The sequence below is a fragment of the Lissotriton helveticus genome, chromosome 12, assembly GCF_964261635.1.
Source record: "Lissotriton helveticus chromosome 12, aLisHel1.1, whole genome shotgun sequence".
Taxonomy (NCBI): domain Eukaryota; kingdom Metazoa; phylum Chordata; class Amphibia; order Caudata; family Salamandridae; genus Lissotriton; species Lissotriton helveticus.
The window spans coordinates 211,034,859-211,053,924 of NC_136073.1; the positions used below are offsets into that span (position 1 = coordinate 211,034,859).

The window sequence follows — 19,066 nt, forward strand, 5'->3', positions numbered from 1 at the left end:
AATGCAATGGTTTCGCCTTTGGAAAAGTTAGACCTATTGGCATTGTAAATTACAAAATTTGTATTTATGTGTTGGTTTTGAAAACAGATCAATAAATGGCATTGTCATTTACATTGCCATTAGCTTAATCTCTGCAGTCACTCTGTAGTCCCTAGCCCTCCATAGCACTCCCTAGTCACTCTGCACTCCCTAGCCCTCCCTAGTCACTCTGCACTCCCTAGTCACTCTGAACTCCCTAGTCACTCTGCACTCCCTAGTCACTCTGCACTCCCTAGTCACTCTGCACTCCCTAGTCACTCTGCACTCCCTAGTCACTCTGCACTCCCTAGTCACTCTGCACTCCCTAGCACTCCCTAGTCACTCTGCACTCCCTAGCACTCCCTAGTCACTCTGCACCCCCTAGCACTCCCTAGCACTCTGCACTCCCTAGTCACTCTGCACTCCCTAGTCACTCTGCACTCCCTAGTCACTCTGCACTCCCTAGCACTCCCTAGTCACTCTGCACTCCCTAGTCACTCTGCACTCCCTAGTCACTCTGCACTCCCTAGTCACTCTGCACTCCCTAGTCACTCTGCACTCCCTAGTCACTCTGCACTCCCTAGTCACTCTGCACTCCCTAGTCACTCTGCACTCCCTAGCACTCCCTAGCACTCTGCACTCCCTAGTCACTCTGCACTCTCTAGTCACTCTGCACTCCCTAGCACTCCCTAGCACTCTGCACTCCCTAGCACTCTGCACTCCCTAGTCACTCTGCACTCCCTAGTCACTCTGCACTCCCTAGTCACTCTGCACTCCCTAGCACTCCCTAGTACTCTGCACTCCCTAGCACTCTGCACTCCCTAGCACTCCCTAGTCACTCTGCACTCCCTAGCACTCTGCACTCCCTAGCACTCCCTAGCACTCTGTACTCCCTAGTCACTCTGCACTCCCTAGCACTCCCTAGTCACTCTGCACTCCCTAGTCACTCTGCACTCCCTAGTCACTCCCTAGCACTCTGCACTCCCTAGCACTCCCTAGTCACTCTGCACTCCCTAGTCACTCTGCACTCCCTAGCACTCCCTAGCACTCTGCACTCCCTAGCACTCTGCACTCCCTAGCACTCTGCACTCCCTAGTCACTCTGCACTCCCTAACACTCCCTAGTCACTCTGCACTCCCTAGCACTCCCTAGCACTCTGCACTCCCTAGTAACTCTGCACTCCCTAGTAACTCTGCACTCCCTAGTAACTCTGCACTCCCTAGTCACTCTGCAGTCACTCTGCACTCCCTAGCACTCCCTAGTCACTCTGCACTCCCTAGCACTCCCTAGTCACTCTGCACTCCCTAGCACTCCCTAGTCACTCTGCACTCCCTAGCACTCCCTAGTCACTCTGCACTCCCTAGCACTCCCTAGTCACTCTGCACTCCCTAGCACTCCCTAGTCACTCTGCACTCCCTAGCACTCCCTAGTCACTCTGCACTCCCTAGCACTCTGCACTCCCTAGCACTCTGCACTCCCTAGCACTCTGCACTCCCTAGCACTCTGCACTCCCTAGCACTCTGCACTCCCTAGCACTCTGCACTCCCTAGCACTCTGCACTCCCTAGCACTCTGCACTCCCTAGCACTCTGCACTCCCTAGCACTCTGCACTCCCTAGCACTCTGCACTCCCTAGCACTCTGCACTCCCTAGCACTCTGCACTCCCTAGTAACTCTGCACTCCCTAGTCACTCTGCACTCCCTAGTCACTCTGCAGTCACTTTGCAGTCACTCTGCACTCCCTAGTCACTCTGCAGTCACTCTGCACTCCCTAGCACTCTGCAGTCACTCTGCACTCCCTAGCACTCTGCAGTCACTCTGCACTCCCTAGCACTCTGCAGTCACTCACCTTCTGTACCACCTCGGGAGACAGACATCTTCGCATGTGGGAAAATCAGTTCTACCACATCACTTCCTTGGATATAGGATTAAAGGAGGTGCCCCACTATACGGTACTGGGCCTGATGGCTCATCACAGGGTATTCTAGACTGCTCGACAGGAAGTGAAACAGACAGACATGGGCTTCAACTGGTCACCCAGTACGTTCCTTTTACTCGGGCTCCACGTTGCATGTAGCCGCCGTGGTAAAGTGATATCATGTTGAAGATAATCCCCTTTGTGTTACTAATCCTGAAAAGCTTCAGTGTGGAAACAGGGATTATCTAGGATGGAAAAAACAGGAGAATGAAGAGATATCCTCATTGAGACTTGGCTGCAGGGAGGTCTAAAGACACCGGATAGTGCCTTTGAATGAAAGAATGCTTAAAATGCCACAGAGGACTGATACAACCTCAGACGAATAGTATAGCAGTGATTGTTTATAAAATAAAATGCAAATTTAAGCAATATGCCCGAATCTTAGGTTATTGATTCAGTAATTAATAGGGTTGGGCAAATAAAGTGGAATTAAGTATATTGTGCTTTTTGTCAAAAAGATGGTGATAATCTTGTGTTTTTTGGAAATGGTGTCCTTGTGAGCGTGCAGACTACCTCATAGTCTGTGATACCAATTCATTCATTAAATTGCAGTTTTCTAAACATGGACAGCTCCCAATGGGTGGCGGAGGACTGTGCACAGGGCAGCTTTGACACTGCGGGCAAAGGGCCCACAGCACCTATATTGCAGCAACCCAGAAGAAACAAAGTCAGACCGAGCGAATCGACGAAGAGCGAATAGTGCCAAGAAGTCTCTGAGTGACACCAGTGGAAAGGACAGCAGAAAAGACAGCCTCCTGAAAGGCATAGACGCCACCTAAAGCGATGGAGTATGATCACAAATACCGGCCAAAAGTGCCAGAATGCAACCGGAACATTAGAAGGCCAAAAACACAGCACACATGTCGCAACAGACAACAATAGAAAATGAGGGCGCAATTCGAGCCTAGAAACAAGAAGTAGGGTCAGAAGAGGCTACCAGTGCTAGTAGAGCATACATTGGGGTCAACCGCGCAAACCACAGAATGAGAGGATAAGACCAGCTACATCAGGCCCTAACAATGCCATAACAAACCGAACATCAGTCATGGATAATGGACCTTTCTGCCACTGCCCACAGGCACTCAGAAAGGAAGACACATGACATTACAGAAACATAAGTGAAGCCGGAAGCCGAACACCAGCGAACCAGAACAAACGACCCGATTGGGATCGGAAAGCATGTACCATAAAACACCACAGGCGCACCCAAGAAGCCATACCATGAAAATGCTGATATCTGAAACCATGGGAAGAGCGCTTAGATCCCCAAGGCAGGACCTAAGCACCAGTCCTGAAGGTGACGCTGAACACAGACAAGCGCCTGCACCAATGAGTGAAAGATCCTGGCTGCTTGCAAGCGCTACACAAATACAATTGGACACCACTTCTGCAGGTGCCGTGCCACCCACGGGGTCCTCAACTTCTTGTCACTGCACTTGCCAAGCATAGTTTGGTACCTGTACTCCTGTAAAGCGTCCTGATGCCTCCGTCCATGCGCCTGCTATCATAGTTTGGTACCTGTACTCCTGTAAAGCGCTCTGTTGCCTCCGTCCATGCGCCTGCTATCATAGTTTGGTACCTGTACTCCTGTAAAGCGCTCTGTTGCCTCCGTCCATGCGCCTGCTATCATAGTTTGGTACCTGTACTCCTGTAAAGCGCTCTGTTGCCTCCGTCCATGCGCCTGCTATCATAGTTTGGCACCTGTACTCCCGTAAAGCGCTCTGTTGCCTCCGTCCATGTGCCTGTTATCATAGTTTGGTGCCTGTACTCCTGTAAAGCGCTCTGATGCTTCCGTCCATGTGCCTGTTATAATTGTTTGGTACCTGTACTCCTGTAAAGCACCCTGATGCCTCCGGGCCATGCGCCTGCTATCATAGTTTGGTACCTGTACTCCTGTAAAGCGCTCTGTTGCCTCCGTCCATGTGCCTGCTGAAGGTAAGAGACGGCGCCGCCAGTCCCCGCGTCCCCTCTGCGCGCTGTGTGATCTTGTGACAGCTTGAAGTTATTGCTGCCTCTTGCGCTACGTGCAGTGCCAAGCATACCCTGTGTACAAGCACGTGTGCAAGGGGGTGGGGGGAGGGCTGCAGGTGAGAACTAATCTGTGGGTACAGCAACAAAGTGCTCATACCTCCAAAGTGCTCGTATTTCAACTTTTCACCGCTGTGATCAAGTTCACTTCCCATTAGACGTCGGGTCTAAACTTCATTTTCTCTTGAAATTGTTATAATTGATGTAGGTGTCGAGTCCCGTATGTAAAGGTGTATATTTGTACTGGACACGTGGGGTGAACGGGGGACCCTCCAGCCGAGGGGGGGGGGGGGGTTATTTGCATCTATGATGTTAGAATTCGGGAAGGGGTAACTGGTGTTAAAGTGCATAGATTCCGACTGCAGCATGTTGTCAGCGTTGAAGGCACTTGATATTAAATGTCTGGGCGATATGGAGCACACACCTTGTAGTTAAATATAAACTATGTTTGTTTTTAATGAAATGTGGAGCGAATATTTGTTGAAATACCGGACATCGCAACGTTTCAGTTGTGGGAGGGGGTAAAAAGGAAAGCGTTTTTACGAAATGTCTGCTGACTGGAGGTAATTGGAAAGGGTCTGGGTGTGTGTTGCATAGCGCCTAATCCTGGTGTACAGGCTGTGTTTAAAAGATTATGTTGGTGAACACACGAGCAGCGGCGCAGGGAAATAAGTGAATTGCACAGGATCACAGTGTTTTAAAAAAAAAAAAATTCAGCTTCAAACTCCAGTTTTCTCCAATTCACAAGCAGTGATGGGGTCTGCGGACCACCTCTTCTCGACGTGTGCGGTCTTTGTGGGTGGGAAGAAGTGTTGTGCGGGGGGAGGGTTTTGTGTCCCCTGCATAGGTTGTGACTTCATATCTCCCAAGGAGATGCAGGAGCGAAAAGCAACAGCAAAGTGGTCACCAGGGGGTCATTCCTTCTCCCCAGCAACTAGGAACACCTCCAGCCGGAGGGAGTCACCGCGCACCCATACTAGTGAGAAGAAACATGAGGAGGACATTTAGGCTGAGAACTTGTAGTTGGAAGACGAACGCAGGGATAAGCGCAGTTCACCAAGCTATCTCTACCATGGCACATTTTCCAGAGCAGAGCCGTAAAACAAACTCCGCGACCCGCGCTTCAGATAAAAACCCGAACATTGTTTTAGTGATCCAGTGTTTCTGTCCAATAACACATATCTCTCCCGGCTTCTTTACTCGCGCCACTCTGTGTGAAATGATATGGTTGGTGAAGGACTTATTATGGACCCGACTGGGCTTCTAAATTCTACTCGCCGACATCCTATGAACTGTACAATTTTGGCGTAGTAAAGCCCGTTCGCATGCTCATGGTCGTTGGGTCTTCCGACAGAGGGAGCAAGTTGGAAGCACGAAGAAATGCATACACATTAAGTTCAACAAAAGGATCGATTCTCAGAATTACCAATTCCGTAACCAGCACACCAACCAGTTAGTCCACATGCGCCTGATAAACATACTCGAGTTTCACTCTCAATTGCGATCGCGGTCTGATCCTGGAAGGAAGAAAGGCTGCGTCAGCCCTGCCAGGAGACGAGCATCCCACCTGAATGAATCGAGTCCAAAACGTTAAGTCAGAAAACACTGATCCACAGCCTCGGTCCTTCGCTCTCGCTCCACCGTCGAGGTGCCAGCTGAGCGCCGCTCGGTGTCTCGCGGTGCTGAAAGCGCCTCGCGTTACTTCTTCCGAGGACGACCGTCCACTCTTCTGCAACTCGCTCCCTCAGAGCCTCGCTAACCAGACACCGCATCTTCAGTCAGCCTAACAGAGACTCGGACCGACGCACGTGCGATGTCTTCGGACTACGCAACACGCTGGAACAAGTGCCTCACCTAGGACGTGCCGAGACTCAGTCAAAACACAAAGAAACAAGTCAGGTCCCGGGCCGCGCTGTGATTGGCTGACGTCACGGGGGTTTCCCGGCCGGCAGCCAATCACAGCGCGGCCCGGGAATGACGTCACGGGGGTGTCCCGGGCCGGCAGCCAATCGCAGCGCGGCCCGGGACAAAGGGGCGGGGCTTAAAAAAAGCACCAGAAACGCCCCCGAATCGCGTTTTCGTGAGAAAGCGCGATTGACAGCCTCTGCCTCCCAATGGCTAGCCTCCATTTATGGAGCTAGCCAATTGGAAACAGAGGCTGTCCTAACCTCACTATTAGAAACAACAGATTTCGATCTGGGAGTGGCTTCGCCCCTCGCCAGGTTACGAAACCTAAAAAGGAAGTGGCAAGAATTTGTATTCGACGCGCATTTCGGAGTACAAGACAACGCCTTCCTCAGGAGCCACACAAATTTCTGTAATATAACAAAAAAACATATAAATATAACGAAACATTGTCTATTATTTACAATATAAGAACAAAAAGTGCATTCACATCAAGTCATGAAATGTGTCCTCCACAGTATAGTTACTAGGCCCTAATAATACATTTTGGTAATTCCTACAGTAACATTTACAGCGATTCCCAGTTATTAATAACTAATATAGTGCTAGAGAACATGGTAACATGATGATATCAGCACTTGAAGCATCAGAAAATCTGACAGTTGTCGTCATCATAAATAAACATTTAACAATTCATTACATCCATCTACATTTGTTCTTATTTCGAGACTGAAATTTAAAACTTAGAAACCAATTATCTACTTTATATAGTGAACAGTATAGATATACGCTGACTTACTAAAAGCAGGGACAGGGTGCGTCTGTCTTTGATCTTTTACTCGATATGTACGAAACCTACAGTTTATATGGTCGGATTTTCTTGAAGACAATTGCAGTCCTTACATGAGTGTTGTGAACACCTATTTATTGAAAGTGAGAATTATCAGTAAATGATACAAAACGAATGAAAAATTGGCACTCAGAAAAGTAGAGCGAGCTAATTAAAAGGGGCCATGGTTTCTCACCTTTATATAAAAATAACCACGATCATATGCTAGAGCGTCTGATGAATGAAACACAGCTCGGGTTGAAAAACCGTGTAAACAGACGGAAAATACCAATGATTTATGGCAACAGTTTTATCTGCACGGAAAAAGCAGAAACATGATGGAACTAATTAATATTCATTAGGTGAAAAATACATTTAAGGCAAGTGTCATTCTGTCAATAGAAGCCACTATACAAATATCCAACTCACCAAGGAATTGTAAAAGGTCTCTAATTTTTCAATGACCCAATCAACGCTACCGAAGCGGTATTTAAAAATGAAATTTCTTCGTCGGTGCGAAGCGGAAATGCATTCTACCGCACCTGCTCGTCTTTCATGACAGGATAATGCCGGATATACGAGTCTACAGAAAAAAAGGGTAATAACATCAGACCAACCCGGAATTAACTATGGTATGTCTGATTACATCTATGCTTGGCAAAGCATTAGACGTACTGCAACATAAAAATCGTCCGGTCAAGACGATAACTAGCCCGTGAATAAACTTACCAAGCTATAACTGGTGAGGGACGAGGGAAGATACTGCTGGCGTCTAGCGTCCGTTAAGGTGTTGACCAACAGCGCAAACCCACTGGAAGTTCAAATAGCTTCCGGGATGAGTCACGTGTGGAGGGAGACACAATTTTTTTTTAAAAGCGGCAGCGTAGGATTGTAGAGTATAAAGTGAAAAATGTCCGATTTGTGATCTCAATTCCTGTGAATACGTTAAAATTGTAGTATGGTTTTATATCATTTACTTCAAAGTATACTTAAAACCAGATCACAAAGGGTAATTTAAATGGACTAGAGATTATTGCGATATCGTTATACTGCAAAAGGTAGTATAAAACGAAACCATATAGTTAAAAGGAAAAATAACCCAAAATATATTTACCCTATCTATAGAATGTTAGGTGTATTATAAATTGATTTCACACTAAGTCAAACTGGTACTGTCAATGATACCAAACATGAGGACTATAATTAAACACAGATTAATATATTTAATGGGCTTTGGATAAGTCAGAGCTAGGTTATGTGAGAAAATGGGGTTACCTTGTTCTCATAAAGTATGGAGTAGGTAACAGGGAAGGTATGTCCATACTCACTAGTAGAAGACATTATACTATTTAATTTTTGGTGGGGCACTCGATTAACGTTTACAGCATTCAAAGGGGGGAACCTAAAACACAAAACCAGTATTATTTAGAAAATTGCGTTCTCCCATGGGATTTCAGAATTTAATCCCTTGGAGAAAGTATTAAAAACAAAAATCCAGTAAACTTCACGTTTCTTACGGATGATACATCCACCCTTGCTGTCAGGAACTCTGATTTTCTCTAAAATACGCCATTGGAATTCTTCGGATTTGTGTTTATGTTCAAGATAATGTTTGACCAACGGCGCCAAGACCTTGCCGGTCTTAATGGCAGATCTATGTTCTGTTAGGCGAACTTGAACTGATCTCGAAGTTTCGCCGACGTAGCCTAAACCGCAGGGACATAAGATGAAATATATAACGTTTGTGGTTTTGCAATTCCATAAATCACGCGCTTTCGTTGAAAAGCCATTGTGTACATAATTTTCACCTCTTAAGATATTAGTGCATGATTTACAAGAGGAGCAAGGCACTGTTCCACGTACAGGTAAATTATTCAACAACGAACGTTGCGAAGGGCCACCGGTAATTGCACTGTTGCTGACTCTAGAGTGAACAATCAAATCTTTGATGTTCCTGTTTCTTTTATGTGCAAATAATGGTTTGGCTAGGGTATTTTTAGATGTCGGGTTGCAATTTAGAATGTGCCAATTGCTGTTGATAATTTGTTTAACACGGTCATTTAAGGTGGAATGTTTAATGACACAGACAAGTTGGTCAGTGTTTTTTGTTTCCTTATTCTCTAATAGAGCATCACGGTCATAAAACCTTGCTCGTTTGTAGGAACTTCTCACTAATCTGTGAGGATACCCTCTCTCAATAAATTTCTTCCTCATTTCAGATGCTTGGATATCAAAGTCACTGAGATTTGTACAATTCCTGCGGACACGCAGGAATTGAGAAAAGGGGATACTGTCACGTTGACTTTTGGGGTGGAAACTGTTAAAATCCAATAATGTATTGCGGGCGGTGGGTTTAACAAACAAGTCAACTATTAGTTTGTTATTTTCATTTTTTATCAACAGGTCAAGAAATTCTACCTGGTCATTATCATATTTAGCAGTGAATTTAAGATTGATGTCTGCCATATTAATCCATTCAAGAAATTCTAATAGAGAATCTTTCCCATTGGTCCAGATAAAAAAGATGTCATCAATATATCTGGACCAATGGGAAATAGATTCGAAGAATGGGGCAATCTCATTGTCAATAAATATGTCTTCAAATGCTGACATATAAATATTGGCAATGGAAGGTGCAACTGACGCACCCATACTGACTCCTCTAATTTGACGATAAAGGGAGTCTCCAAATTCAAATATGTTCTCAGTGAGAACAATATACAGGCAGTCAATGAGAAATTTCTTTGGACAATTTATATTGTGTTTATCGATAAACCAATCTGTTGCCATTATGGCCTCTTTCAGAGGGATGTTACTATACAAGGACTCAATGTCCATGGTAACTAGAAAGTCTCTGTCATGTATGAAATCTAAATTTTCAACTCTCGTAATCATATGTCCAGTATCTTTTATATATGATTTAATTTTTGGTATGTGAGGTCTTAGGAAGTGATCTACAAACTTAGATAGTGACTCTGTTGGTGTTCCTATAGTAGACACAATGGGTCTATAGGGGGGGTCACATACATCTTTATGTATCTTGGGTAAACCATAGATACACGCTGTTTTCCCTTTATTGTGGTTAAAGAAATCATGTTCTTTGGAACTGATGTCTCCATTTGAAAGAGCCTCACCTGTAAGTAGTTTGATTTTTTTATTTATGATGTTAGAAGGATTGGAGGTTATTTCCTGATAGGTGGTATTATCACTCAACATAGATTTCATTTTCAGTTTATAATTATCAGAGTCCATGACGACAATACCGCCGCCTTTATCACAGGCTTTGATCACAAGGATATTTTTACTGGATAGTGACTTTAGGGCAAAAGATTCTTCTCTACTGAGATTATAAATGGGTTTGGGTACATATTTCATGGTTCTATCTAGTTTTTGGAGCACTACTAGCTCGAATGCAGCAACTTCAGGACCCACTTGGTCCAAGGAAGGACTGAAGGTCGAGGGCAATGAAACTGTTTTATTGGTGTCAAGATCGTTGTCATTACATGTATTTATTTGGAAAAACTTCTTAAGTCTTATCTTCCTAAAAAAAGAAATAATATCTTGATATAATTCAAAAATATTTACATGTGCATGTGGCACAAAGGAAAGACCTTTTGAAAGTAAAGATTCACTACAGACATCTAGGGTGGTCGAAGATAGATTGAAAATAGGAATTATATTCCTTGCCCCCAGTATTGACGGCTGCGGGTCTCCCTGATAACGTGGGGTTCCTGTTGCTGTTGCTGATGTTGTTGGTAATTCTGAAAGTTGCCCCTGTTCTGACCTTGGAATCTCACTCTCGGTCGCCCCCTGCGAGGCCCCCTGTTGGATAAAAAAGGTCTCTGGGGTCGTGAGCCCGAGTAAGAATTAGAGGCTCCATCTGATTCATAATAATGATTGGGGTTCTCCCCTTCAGAATCGGACGTGTCAGAAAAATTATTAACTCTTTGGGGAGTATTTCTACTTTCATCTATATATTGATTTTGTTTATAAAATTCCTTCCCCAGATATGGGTAAGCTATTTCGTCCGAGTAAAATCTTTTATCTTTGGAGAGTTTATCTGTTTTTCTTTTATTGAGGTAGTTATAGAATGATTCTAATTCTCTATTACACTCTTCTATTTTGTTCATGGCTTCCTCTATTCCCTTAATTTCTTTAAGTTTACTCTCTAATTCGTCAATTTCTGTTTTGATGGTAGCTGCTAGTTCTTTAGCAGTTTCTACGATCAGGATCATGAGGTCACGGGAGTATCTGCTCTCAATCATGCTCCATTTTTCCAGGAAAGGTCTATGATGTACAAATAGACCAGGTATATTGCGAACTCGTAACCACATGGGGATAACCCCTGATCTTAAATAAGCTAACATGAATTCTCCATGCGCTTCCATACGAATACGTTTTTTCTTAAGGTCTACTAATTTTCTACTCTCATCGTTACCTTTGTTGTTGGAATTGGTATTACTAAATGAGGCTGAAGTTCCCACTAAGAGGGCAAACTCAGCGTCAGTGAAGCCAAAGGTTTTTAGGTTGCACATGATTAGGAACCCTAAACTGTTCAAAATAGATAAAATACAATAAACTGTAAATAGACAAAAGGTTTAATAAGGAAAGAATTTCCAAACACAAAGTAACAGCCCTACACAGACAAGCTGTGGGTAATCATATGTGAAAAACAAGGACCCCCTGAGTTAAGATAACGATTCCTAGGACAGGGATATAAACACATGTGCAAAAATTCCTAGGCAATCATATTAAAACCAAGGGAACTAGTATAGGGAGGGACGGACACTGAGGTAAATGCACATAATTTCATATGTTATTTATTTAACAATCAAAACATTGTACACATAATAATTAGATAAAAAATATTTGTCACAATTTTAGATACACAGTTAAAATAAACTTAAATTAATAACAAAAGCCAACAATAATCAAAAAAACAGTTGGTATTTAAAAAAAGGAAGTGGCAAGAATTTGTATTCGACGCGCGTTTCGGCATACAAGACAACGCCTTCCTCAGGAGCCACACAAATTTCTGTAATATAACAAAAAAACATATAAATATAACGAAACATTGTCTATTATTTACAATATAAGAACAAAAAGTGCATTCACATCAAGTCATGAAATGTGTCCTCCACAGTATAGTTACTAGGCCCTAATAATACATTTTGGTAATTCCTACAGTAACATTTACAGCGATTCCCAGTTATTAATAACTAATATAGTGCTAGAGAACATGGTAACATGATGATATCAACACTTGAAGCATCAGAAAATCTGACAGTTGTCGTCACCATAAATAAACATTTAACAATTCATTACATCCATCTACATTTGTTCTTATTTCGAGACTGAAATTTAAACCTTAGAAACCAATTATCTACTTTATATAGTGAACAGTATAGATATACGCTGACTTACTAAAAGCAGGGACAGGGTGCGTCTGTCTTTGATCTTTTACTCGATATGTACGAAACCTACAGTTTATATGGTCGGATTTTCTTGAAGACAATTGCAGTCCTTACATGAGTGTTGTGAACACCTATTTATTGAAAGTGAGAATTATCAGTAAATGATACAAAACGAATGAAAAATTGGCACTCAGAAAAGTACAGCGAGCTAATTAAAAGGGGCCATGGTTTCTCACCTTTATATAAAAATAACCACGATCATATGCTAGAGCGTCTGATGAATGAAACACAGCTCGGGTTGAAAAACCGTGTAAACAGACGGAAAATACCAATGATTTATGGCAACAGTTTTATCTGCACGGAAAAAGCAGAAACATGATGGAACTAATTAATATTCATTAGGTGAAAAATACATTTAAGGCAAGTGTCATTCTGTCAATAGAAGCCACTATACAAATATCCAACTCACCAAGGAATTGTAAAAGGTCTCTAATTTTTCAATGACCCAATCAACGCTACCGAAGCGGTATTTAAAAATGGAATTTTTTCGTCGGTGCGAAGCGGAAATGCATTCTACCGCACCTGCTCGTCTTTCATGACAGGATAATGCCGGATATACGAGTCTACAGAAAAAAAGGGTAATAACATCAGACCAACCCGGAATTAACTAAGGTATGTCTGATTACATCTATGCTTGGCAAAGCATTAGACGTACTGCAACATGAAAATCGTCCGGTCAAGAAGATAACTAGCCCGTGAATAAACTTACCAAGCTATAACTGGTGAGGGACGAGGGAAGATACTGCTGGCGTCTAGCGTCCGTTAAGGTGTTGACCAACAGCGCAAACCCACTGGAAGTTCAAATAGCTTCCGGGATGAGTCACGTGTGGAGGGAGAGACAAATTTTTTTTTAAAGCGGCAGCGTAGGATTGTAGAGTATAAAGTGAAAAATGTCCGATTTGTGATCTCAATTCCTGTGAATACGTTAAAATTGTAGTATGGTTTTATATAATTTACTACAAAGTATACTTAAAACCAGATCACAAAGGGTAATTTAAATGGACTAGAGATTATTGCGATATCGTTATACTGCAAAAGGTAGTATAAAACGAAACCATATAGTTAAAAGGAAAAATAACCCAAAATATATTTACCCTATCTATAGAATGTTAGGTGTATTATAAATTGATTTCACACTAAGTCAAACTGGTACTGTCAATGATACCAAACATGAGGACTATAATTAAACACAGATTAATATATTTAATGGGCTTTGGATAAGTCAGAGCTAGGTTATGTGAGAAAATGGGGTTACCTTGTTCTCATAAAGTATGGAGTAGGTAACAGGGAAGGTATGTCCATACTCACTAGTAGAAGACATTATACTATTTAATTTTTGGTGGGGCACTCGATTAACGTTTACAGCATTCAAAGGGGGGAACCTAAAACACAAAACCAGTATTATTTAGAAAATTGCGTTCTCCCATGGGATTTCAGAATTTAATCCCTTGGAGAAAGTATTAAAAACAAAAATCCAGTAAACTTCACGTTTCTTACGGATGGCACATCCACCCTTGCTGTCAGGAACTCTGATTTTCTCTAAAATACGCCATTGGAATTCGTCGGATTTGTGTTTATGTTCAAGATAATGTTTGACCAACGGCGCCAAGACCTTGCCGGTCTTAATGGCAGATCTATGTTCTGTTAGGCGAACTTGAACTGATCTCGAAGTTTCGCCGACGTAGCCTAAACCGCAGGGACATAAGATGAAATATATAACGTTTGTGGTTTTGCAATTCCATAAATCACACGCTTTCGTTGAAAAGCCATTGTGTACATAATTTTCACCTCTTAAGAAATTAGTGCATGATTTACAAGAGGAGCAAGGCACTGTTCCACGTACAGGTAAATTATTCAACAACGAACGTTGCGAAGGGCCACCGGTAATTGCACTGTTGCTGACTCTAGAGTGAACAATCAAATCTTTGATGTTCCTGTTTCTTTTATGTGCAAATAATGGTTTGGCTAGGGTATTTTTAGATGTCGGGTTGCAATTTAGAATGTGCCAATTGCTGTTGATAATTTGTTTAACACGGTCATTTAAGGTGGAATGTTTAATGACACAGACAAGTTGGTCAGTGTTTTTTGTTTCCTTATTCTCTAATAGAGCATCGCGGTCATAAAACCTTGCTCGTTTGTAGGAACTTCTCACTAATCTGTGAGGGTACCCTCTCTCAATAAATTTCTTCCTCATTTCAGATGCTTGGATATCAAAGTCACTGAGATTTGTACAATTCCTGCAGACACGCAGGAATTGAGAAAAGGGGATACTGTCACGTTGACTTTTGGGGTGGAAACTGTTAAAATCCAATAATGTATTGCGGGCGATGGGTTTAACAAACAAGTCACCAAAGCACTATCCATGCCCTCAGCAATGCACTCACGCACTTCCTCTGCAGTTATGCAATCACCCAAACAGTAGAGATGCACACCTCCAATCACCCAGGCACTACGCATGCACTTATGCAATCACCCAAGCAGTACCCATGCACTCAGGCACAATGTATGCACTCATCCAATCTTCCAGGCACTACCCGTGACTTCTCCAATCACTCAAGCAGTACAGATGCACTCCTTCAATCACCGAGGCACTACCCAAGCAATCATAAAATCACTCAGACACTTCTCATGCACTCATCCATGCACTCAGGCACTATCCTGGCACTCATGCAATCACCCAAGGGGTAGACACATGAGCTCCTCCAATCACCTAGACACTACTCATGCAATCACCCAGGTTTTACCCATGCACTGGTCCATGCACTCAGGCACTACACATGCACTAATGCACTCTCACAAGCAGCAGCCAGGCACTCCTCCAATCACTCTGGTAGTACACATGACCTCCTCCAATCACTGAGGCACTACTCATGCACCTATAAATTCCCTCAGGCACTTCTAACACATGTATCCATGCACTCAGGCACTACCCTGGCACTCTTGCATTCACTCAGGCAGTACACATGCACTCCTTCAATCACCCACACACTACCCATGCACTCATCCATTCTGTCAAATACTATCCATGCACTCATCCATGCCCTCAGGCACTATCCCGGCACTCATGCAATCACACAGGCTTTACCCATGCACTCCTTAAAGCATGCAGACACTACGCATGGACTCCTCCAATCCCCCAAGCACTACCCATGCATTCATGTAATCACTTAGGCACTACCCATGTACTCATCCATGCACTCATGCACTACCTCTGTAGTCATGAAATCACCCAAGCAGTACAGATGCACTCCTCCAATCACCCAGGCACCACACATGCACTTATGCAATTATCCAAGCAGTACCCATGCACTCATCCATGTACTCAGGTACTACCCATGCACTCCTCCAATCACTCAGGCAGTACCCATGCACTCCTCCAATCATCACGGCACTACCCATGCATTTATAAAATCACTCAGGTGCTTCTCATGTACTCAGGCACTATCCCTGTACTCATGCAATCACCCAAGCAGTGTGCATGCACTCCTCCAACCACCTAGGCACTACCCATACACTCATGCAATCAGTCAGGCAGTACCCATGCATTCATGCACTTCCCCTGCATCCTTGCATTCACTCAGGCAGTACACATGCACTCCTCCAGTCACCCAGGCAGTAGCCATGCACTCATGCAATCATCCAGGCACTACCCATGCACTCATCCATTCAGGCAAATACTACCCATGAATTCATCCATGCCCTCAGATGCTATCCCTGCATTCATGCAATTACACAGGCACCCCCTATGCACTCATTCAATCACTCAGGCACTAGCTATGCACTCATGCAGTCAACCAGGAACTACCAATGCACTCTTGCATTCACTCAGGCACTACCCATGCACTCCTCCAATCACCCAGGCACTACCCATGCACTCATGCAATCACCCAGGCACTACCCTTGCACTCATCGATGCACTCACGCATTACCTTTGCAGTTTTGCAATACCCCAAACAGTGCAGACGCACTCTTCCAATCACCCAGACACTAAGCATCCACTCATGCAATCTCACAGGTACTACCCGTGCACTCCTCCAATCACTCAGGCAGTACACATGCACTCCTCCAATCACCAATGCACTATCCATGCACTCGTAAAATCACTTAGGCACTTCTCATGCTCTCAGGCACTACCCTTGCACTCATGCAATCACCCAAGCAGTATACAAATGCACTGATCCATGCACTCAGGCACTATGCATGCACACATACAATCTCACAGGCACTACCCATGACTCCTCCAATCATTCAGGCACTACACATACACTCCTCCAATCACAGAGACTCTACCAATGCACACATAACATCACCCAGACACTTCTCATGCACTCACCCATGCACTCAGGCACTACCCCTGCACTCTTGCATTCACTCAGGCAGTACACATGCACTCCTTCAATCACCCAGGCACTACCCATGCACTCATGCAATCACCCAGGCACTACCCATGCACTGATCCATGCACACAGGAACTACCCCTGCACTCATGTAATCACACAGGCACTTGTTTAGTCCCCCAGGCACTATCCATGCACTCCTCCAATCACTCAAGCACCACCCATGCATTCATGAAATCACTTAGGCACTACCCATGCACTCATCCAGGCACTCACGCACTACCTCTGCAGTCATGCAAACACCCAAACAGTACACATGCACTCCTCCAATCACCCAGGCACTACGCATGCATTTATCCAAGCAGTACCCATGCACTCATCCATGCACTCAGGCACTATGCATTCACTCATGCAATCTCATAGGGACTGCCAATGCACTCCTCCAATCACTCAGGCAGTACACATGCACTACTCCAATCACCTAGGCACTACCCAGGCATTCATGCAATCACCCAGTCAGTGTGCATGTACTGATCAATGCACTCAGGCACCATGCATGCACTCATGCAATCACACAGGTACTAACCATGCACTCCTCCAATCACTCAAGTAGTACACTTGCACTCCTCCATTCACCAAGGCACTACCCATGCACTCATAAAATCACTCAGCACTTCTCAAGCACTCAGGCACTATCCCTTTAGTCATGCAACCACCCAAGCAGTACACATGCCCTCCTCCAATCACCTAGATATTACCCATGCACTCATGCAATCACCCAGGCAGTACCCATTCACTCATCCATGCACTCAGGCACTACCTGCACTCATGCAATCACCCAGGCACTGCTCATGCACTCATCCATGCACTCAGGTACTACCCCTGCACTCCTGCATTCACTCATGCACTACACATACACTCCTCCAATCACCCAGGCAGTAGCCATGCACTCATTTATTCTGTCAAATACTACGCATGCACTCATCCATGCCCTCAGGTGCTATCCCTGCACTCATGCAATCACACAGGCACTACCCATGCACTCCTTGAATCACTCAAGCACTATCCATGCACTCATCCATGCACTCAGGAACTATCCCTGCACTCTTGAATTCACTCAGGCAGTACACATGCACTCCTCCAAACACCTCATCCATTCTCTCAAATACTGCCCATGCACTCACCACACTCTCAGGTACTATCCCTGCACTCATGCAATCAGCCAGGTAGTACCCATGAACTCCTCAAATCACCCAGGTACTATTCATGCAGTCATACAATCACTCAGGCACTACCCATGCACTCATCAATGCACTCAGGCACTACCCCTGCACTCATACAATCACTCAGGCAGAACACATGCACTCCTACAATCACCCAGGCACTAACCATGCACTCATGCAATCAATCATGCACTCCCCATGCACTCCTACATATATTACACTTGCCGCAATTCATACACCACATAGAAGTGTGTCTAGTTTTAACCAAATAGGCAGTTCTAACAAGAACCATTTGTTTCCTCTTTTTTCTTTTAATTTTCGTTGTGTTTTTTTAACTCTCTTTTTGTATTATTTTGGTGTTTTTCTAAACAAAAATGAAAAAATCAAAAGAATGAACTGAGAAAACTTTCTCAAACATGTTGCCTCTGATTAAAAATTCATTGCAAAAAAAATAAAAAATTAACAACGTTGGTCCCTTGCTGCAACAAAAGAGCATCCACAGATTGCTCTCCATAACATAGAACTTTTTTGCATTTAATGCATTGCTGCTCAAGTCCAGCAAACTCTGGTTTAATGTCGGGTCCTTGGGTCGGGACAGAAGAACCTGCCGAGGTGCTAGACCCTGTGACCTCATCATCTTGCTGTGATTGTTGTTCAAGTTTGCAACTATGTTGCTCTAGCGCTAGATGACATGGGTGGATTGTTTGCAGGTGCTTTATCATGGATGAAGTGCCACACAAGTATTTCTTCTCGGATCCCCAAGATAGCACCCTTTGACACAAAGTGCAGGTCACCTTGCGTGCATTTAACTTCTTTTCGCCAGGCGGAATGGAAAAAAAGGCCCACACAACACTCTTCTTGCGCTGCTTGGTAGGTTCTTCCAAATCATCATCTTCTCCAAGAATGTTCTGAGCTGGATTAGAAGATGTAATTTTAGCAGAGCTTTAAAAAAAAATGCAATCAAGAGCAGAAAACACAAAAGCTGCGTCTCCTGAAGATGTTCTTAGAAGAATGACAAATTTGGGTAGGGTCCTGCAAGTTCTAGAATAAAATGCTTCTTAACCAATTAAATGCTTTCTTTTGAAGTCACATAGGATTCGCGCACCCAACGTGCAACCAGTGCCCACTAGACGCGATTCCTGAAAAATATACTTGACAATAATATATCTTTATTCAAGTTACAAATATACGATATTTACAATTGTGTATATTAATCTCTTCGTATAATATATATAAGAAAGTTATATACATATACTTTTAAAACTAAATAGCTTG

General features: G+C 43.8%; 2 long non-coding RNA genes across 3 annotated transcripts in view; both read right to left on the bottom strand.

Annotated features, from left to right (window-relative positions):
• The window catches only part of LOC144799419 (uncharacterized), a 205,239-nt gene extending 197,653 nt beyond the window's left edge, over positions 1 to 7,586 (bottom strand). For both annotated transcript variants that reach the window (XR_013603815.1, XR_013603814.1), the window contains exons 1-4: positions 7,487 to 7,586; positions 7,187 to 7,340; positions 6,954 to 7,071; positions 6,728 to 6,848 (exon numbers count right to left, since the gene is read on the bottom strand). This is a non-coding gene — a long non-coding RNA (uncharacterized LOC144799419). The remainder of the gene's footprint in view (positions 1 to 6,727; positions 6,849 to 6,953; positions 7,072 to 7,186; positions 7,341 to 7,486) is intronic.
• A 4,601-nt stretch (positions 7,587 to 12,187) lies between these two features.
• Positions 12,188 to 12,709, bottom strand: LOC144798943 (uncharacterized). The gene is made up of 3 exons (XR_013603704.1): positions 12,641 to 12,709; positions 12,408 to 12,525; positions 12,188 to 12,302 (listed from the first exon to the last, which is right to left on the bottom strand). It is a non-coding gene; the product is annotated as an uncharacterized LOC144798943 (long non-coding RNA).
• Positions 12,710 to 19,066: the final 6,357 nt, after the last annotated feature.